A 6,320-nucleotide genomic window follows, 5' to 3' on the forward strand; every position below is an offset into this window, starting at 1 on the left:
GGGTCACCGGGTCCGATGGGGGAACCTCGCTGACCTCCGGCCGAGGCTGCAGAGCAGCTGGGTTTTGCCCAACTTTCCCTCGGTCGGACCTCTCTGACCATATGTGCCACACTGTAAACCTTCTGTTGTCCCCGTGGGCGCCACAGTAAGGTCACAGCTTCCCATGAGGGTGAGAGGAGGGGACTTTTCCTCCTCCCTGCCGGCACGAGGAACACCTCTGCGGCCAAGCGCCCTTTGCAAGTCCCTCCATGTCCCCACGCCGGCACAAGCGGGCTGTGCCCGCTCTCCCGGGTCCCTTCAGCCAACCTGCTACAATGCCATCAAACTGCTGTGATATCAATCAACCCGCTGGGACCTCCTGCTGATTTCCAGTCCAGGCATGGCCAGGGTGGCCGAGCTTTGGGATGACAATGCATTAAGGAGGCAAACAGCTTGGCAGAGGCTCCCTTCACCTGGTGGAGAGAAGCTTGGACACGGGGACGAGGACAACCCTGCAGTCTAAGTCCCCTCAGTGCTCCCTAAGGATGGCTTGTTTTACCTTGACCTTCACAGCTTCAGGATTTTGATTGGAAACAAACACAACCATGAGGTCTCTGACCCCCTCTCCGAGCCGCGCAGTCATCCGAGATCCCGGGGTGAGTGACCTCAGTGCTGACAAAAACGCGAGCCCTCTGGAGAAAAACACCTTGGAGACGTAACATGCCAAGCTGCTTCCTCGGAGGCCACCATGGGACCTTGGCTTGGTCCCTTCCCACCAGTTCCCAGGCACCACGAGTGCTGCGGCTGCAACCGAAATGCCACCCCAGCGAGACCCGGCGGTTTCCCAGCGGTGCCATCACCCTCCTACTGCGGCAGGGAGGGGTACGGGGACAGGGAGCAGAGGAAAACCCTGCAACAGCCTTCCCCTAAAATTTGGTCAACATCAAAAAGTCACTCCTGGTGATTGATGGCCCTCACCATTTTAAAAAAATATACATAAATGGATTTTTAAAAAAAAAAACCCACTGTAAGAACATCGGGTTTCTTAACTTCAGATTTTTTGTTCAAGAGGATAAATCAGCAGAGTCGTGCTCACCCCAGCAGCACCAGAAATCTCAGGACTGGCTTGATGGTGAAGCTAAAACCTCAGTCCCCCCCAGCCCCCGGCAGGACCGACTGGTTTATTTAAGAAGAGAAATAAATGGCTTTTCTCTCTGTGCCCTCCTCTCCAGCATTTCCCTGGTTTAACCATCTCCCCGCCAGTTGCCTTAAAGCATTTAGAGCCAGGTGTGGGCATCCCTACCACCAGAAAACAGCGGGGACCTGTGAAACACCCACGCGTCCCTCTTTGCCAAAGCCTAAGCAATCACGGCCGCCTCGGTCTGGGGCTCACGGGATCCCAGCTCAGTTTTTGTGGGAATCACCTCATTGTGTCTGCAGCCCCCAATTCCTCATCTATAAAATACCTGTAATGGTATTTCCTGGTCTGCCATCTACTGGTCCTGTCTGCTGACACTGGGAACTCCAGTGATCCCCCTGCCACAGGCGCCTCATTAAACCCAAGACCACTATTTGACAGGAATTTGTCTTTCAAAGGACAATATATTTTTATGGAGATCTTTCGCTTCCTCTTTTCAGCTTAAAACTGAAGAAAAAAATGCCATAAAACTCATTCTTACAACTGCTTTTTAAAAGTCTCGTGAATTATCTTTCTAAATCCTTCTCACCTTCCTTCTCGCTCCCCTCCCCTCCCTCGGCAGAAGGATCCGCCAAGAATAATAATACTGCACGCAGGGAATGCCATAAACACCTACCCTCTATTTTCTTTATCTGTATCAAAGAAACATTGAGCTATTGAGCCTCTTGAAGACGGATATTGATCTAGACTTCCACCGCGGTCAATGCGCCACAAATTTATTGTAGTCGCATTGGTGCCAAAAGTCCATCGCTACAATCTGAAGGTCTCAGCTCAGTGTCACCTGCAGCAGCCACCCCGAATACCATGGCATCCCCAGCCCCTCTCCAGCAAGCCCAGTTAAACAATTTTACACTTACAGAGCTTTACGACAGATCTCCCCAGGCTTGGTGTGGCTCTCCATTGGGGAGCACGGTCTCCTGCGCTGGGGTTCTCACTGGCAGTTCGCTTCCCTCCTCACCCTCCTTCACAGTTGCCTTATTTTAGCGGGATGGTGTGTTATTATAGCCAGAGAAAGCAGCTTATCTGGCCATTTCTTGTTGTTTAATGCAACTCCGTTAGCCACCACCTCGCTAGGAGCGCGTTAGCATCGTCGCAGCCTTCCCTCACCGTCAGGCTGAAGGCCAGGCCAAACGCTGTCTCCTCTTCTCCCTGCTCCTATTTGTCCCTTTGCACAGCAAAAACATTTCTGACAGAAATTAGAGATACAATTCGCCCCTGATTGTTCATGAGAAATCGGCTGTGACACGGAGCTCGGCAGCCGGCCCATCAATTGCCGAGGATGGTGGGGTTTAATTCGGTTTCTTCCCCGGCCATGGAGACAGTGTCATTTATCCTCTAACGACAGCGGAGCCGCGGCTGCACCGGAGATGTACACAACCCGGCTTTGCTCGGGCCCTCCTGGAGAAGGAGGTGGCAGCAGAAGGCTGGGGAAAGCAACGGCTCGGTGAGGTCCAGCAAAGGTCCTGCTGATCTTCTCTCTTTCTTAACCCAAAGGGACAGAAAAAGCACAAACACAAGAGCAAATGGGGGGCTCCCTAAAGAAGAGATGGAAGGAACGGGCAGATATCGCAAGTTCTTCACCTGATCTACCACGCAAGCGCTGATTTTCCTGCCTGTGAATTTTCATCTAGGCCATCACGTTAATCATGCCTTACTCAGGTTCTCCAAAATTTTATAGACCTCTATATATCGCTCTCTTCAACTCTCTTCCAGTGTACGGGTACTGGCCGGTTTCCTCTCTCCTTGTAAGCAAAGCTGATCCATAATATTGAACTTTCACATTGCAACTTTGCTGTGGCAGAAAATTTCATTAGGGAAAATGCAGCTGGACTTGGAGATGACAAAGACCAGCAGGAACTGTCTGGCTAATTATCTGTGTGCCCTCTGAAAGCTTTTATCTTGCCCTTAATTAGGACAAAAACTAAACTTATAAACTTCCATAAATGAAAAATATGACAACATTTTCCACTGAGATAACTCAACACATTCCCTTCTTATTTCCACTTTTTTTTTTTAATAAAAAAGCTTTTTTTCCCAACTCTCATTAGCTTAAAATGTTTAAATGAAATAGTGATTTGAGCTGAATGCTAAAATTGTTTGAACATATTTCTTGCCTGAGTTGGCACGATAAAAACTTTTCCTTAAAAATGTGCTGCATTAAATGAATCGACCTAATCCCATGAGAAGATTCAGCTTCAGCAACTCCCTATTGTAAGAGGAAAAAAAAAAATGCTTCACCAAAAAATTCAGATTAAGCCAATGTCTGACCATCTTCCAACTCCGAGACGAGCTGGGAACGAGCACGGCTTCACTACATAGCTCACGCCGTGGCGCGGGGTACGAACCTCGGTCTGGGGCTCATGGGATCCCAGCTCAGTTTTTGTGGGAATCACCTCATTGTGTCTGCGGCCCCCAATTCCTCATCTATAAAATACCTGTAATGGTATTTCCTGGTCTTCTATCTACTGGTCCTGTCTGCTGACACTGGGAACTCTTGGGGCAGTCCATCCCCTGCTCTGCTTTACCCCAACCACGGGGGGCTGCCGGGCCGGACCCGGCCAATGCGTTTCACTGCCATCACCAAAAGTGGACCCACACGATGGACTTCTCTGGTGCTGGGAGTTAGCAAAGGTGGGGCTGGGGAAAGTTGGAGGGACCGAGCCAACTCTACGATAAATCTTCTGATCCAGCTCCACCGCCGAGCAATACAGAATGAACGGCTTCCCATTGTGCTCAGGGCCAGGGGAAAAAAAAAAAAAAGAAAGAAGAAAGAAAAAAGGAAGAACCACATGCCTGGCAAAAACGTCCAAAGACATCCATCCATCTGCACCTCCCCTCCACTGCGCTGGATAAACACAGCTGCAGCAAGAGCCCTCACGCTGCTCAGTGCTGAGCAGAAGCACATACATCCCCCTTAAAAACCACAGCTGGGATGTTTATGGACAGAACACCATCCCTGCGTGGGGCTGGAGATCCCACCCTGCCCCACGTGGGACGGCAGGACTCACGCCGCGTCCCAGGCAGCGGGGAAAAAGCCATCGCAACGTGTTCACCTCTTGGGACCAAGGCACCAGGAATGGAGGCTCCCTGGGTGCTGCCCATGCCCCATCCCCTGTGGTCTCATGGGACCAGCCATCCAAGACAACACGACTCACGAAATGAAGAAAAATTGGGAAGAAAAAAAAAAAAAAAGAAAAAAAGGTTTTCCCTCCCTTGTATCCCTACAGTCTTTAAACAGTTTGATTTTACCCGTCCCATCCCACTGCAGGTGGTACCCAATAAAAGATGTCTTAAAGGGACTGCTTCAAAGCACAGTTTTCCTTTGAAAAGGCACTGCGTTAACGGTGACGCAGCAGCGTCGTTCCTCCATGGAGCTGCTCCGCATGCATGTCTGGAGACAGATTGCTCACTTCGTTGACTAAAAATAAGCTGTATTATTTTTTTCTTGTCTGGGTTCCCATACTGCTGTGGCATAGCGTAATAGGGAAAAGCCTGCTTCTTGCCTTAAAAAATGATAAGCGGAATCTAAAACTATAGATTTTTTTTTTGCACGTAATTTCTTTTTCTTTTGGAGAAGCACAAAGTTAGGAAAAACACTTAATTATGTCTTTTTCTCCCCTGCCAACAAGCCCTGCTTCCATTTTGGACTTTTTTCACTCCTTAAGCCATTTGAATGGAATACCAGGGAACGATGCTGCTGTGGCAGCAGCCAGGGAATGGGGCTCTCCAGGGCCAAGTGATGACCCAGAGCAAAATGCTGGCTCCAGCGGCACTGAAGCCTCTGTTATCACTTATACAGAGCCAATTTTCAGATTAAAATGGCAATTTCATTTCTTTCATCTACCCACTTCCTTTGTATCAATACCCTTTTGTCCTAGAACCTACTTACCTGCTTCATTTTAAAGTAGATGTAGATATTGTCCCTCTTTTATGGAAGATTTATGAGCTCTGTAGCTTTGCTTTTACAAATATTAATATTATATAAGCTGATGGGCTTATTCAACTGCCACAGGCAAAAAAAAAAAGACTCAGTCAGCAAGTATTCTTCCTGATGATTTCTTTTTAAGGGTTGCAGGTTGGCGTTTACAAGAAGACAAACTAGTTCAGGATAACAAGGAGAGGATAAACAGCAAAACAAAGATCAGGATAAGCAGAAAAACTCTCCCCAAGCCAGTTCCATGCTTCTGCCTGCTCTTGTATTATTATAATGACCATGTTTCTAAAGCTTAGCCCCCAAAAAATCAGGGTATTTTTTTTTTCTTGATGTTGCATAAACATACAAGGGAAAAAAACAGCCTTAATCCTGCAGAGTTTGTAATACTCCCTCTGCTCAAGGATGTTGTTTTACCCGACATCGCCAAGCAGAGAGAAAGACAGAGAACTACCCCCAGTCCCTGGCTCCTCTGCAGACTTCCAGACTGGCTCCATCGCCATCTCATCAATGGTGGAGGAGGAAACTGGGTTTAAAGTCACGCCCTTGTTTCAGGGGTGCAAGCAGCACCCACAGCACCCTGCCTAAGGGCTGTCGGTTGTGACACCTCTCCCTGGTTGTCCTGGTTTCGGCTGGGATAGAGTTAAATTTCTTCCTAGTGCTGTGTTTTGGATGTAGTATGAGAAGAACGTGGATAACACACTGATGTTTTAGTTGTTGCTCAGTAGTGTTTACTCTAGTCAAGGACTTTTCAGCTTCCCGTGCTCTGCCAGGTGCTCAAGAACATGGGAGGGAGCAGAGCCAGGACAGCTGACCCAACTGGCCAATGGGGTATCCCATACCATATGATGTCATGCTCAGCATATAAAGCTGGAGGAAGAAGAAGGAAGTGGGGGACATTCGGTGACGTAAGTCACCGTTACGCGTGATGGAGCCCTGCTTTCCTGGCGAGGGCTGAACACCTTCCTGCCAATGGGAAGCAGTGAATGAATTCCTTGTTTTGCTTTGCTTGCGTGCGCAACTTTTGCTTTACCTGTTAAACTGTCTTTATCTCAACCCACGAGTTTTCTCACTCTTACCCTTCCGATTCTCTCCCCCATCCCACCGGGGGGGACTGAGCGAGCGGTTGCGTGGGGCTTAGCTGCCGGCTGGGGTTAAACCACGACACTGGTCCATGCCACGGCCACCGGCGCTGCTCCAGACACCTCTCTG

This window comes from Calonectris borealis, chromosome 18 (assembly GCF_964195595.1).
Source record: "Calonectris borealis chromosome 18, bCalBor7.hap1.2, whole genome shotgun sequence".
Taxonomy (NCBI): domain Eukaryota; kingdom Metazoa; phylum Chordata; class Aves; order Procellariiformes; family Procellariidae; genus Calonectris; species Calonectris borealis.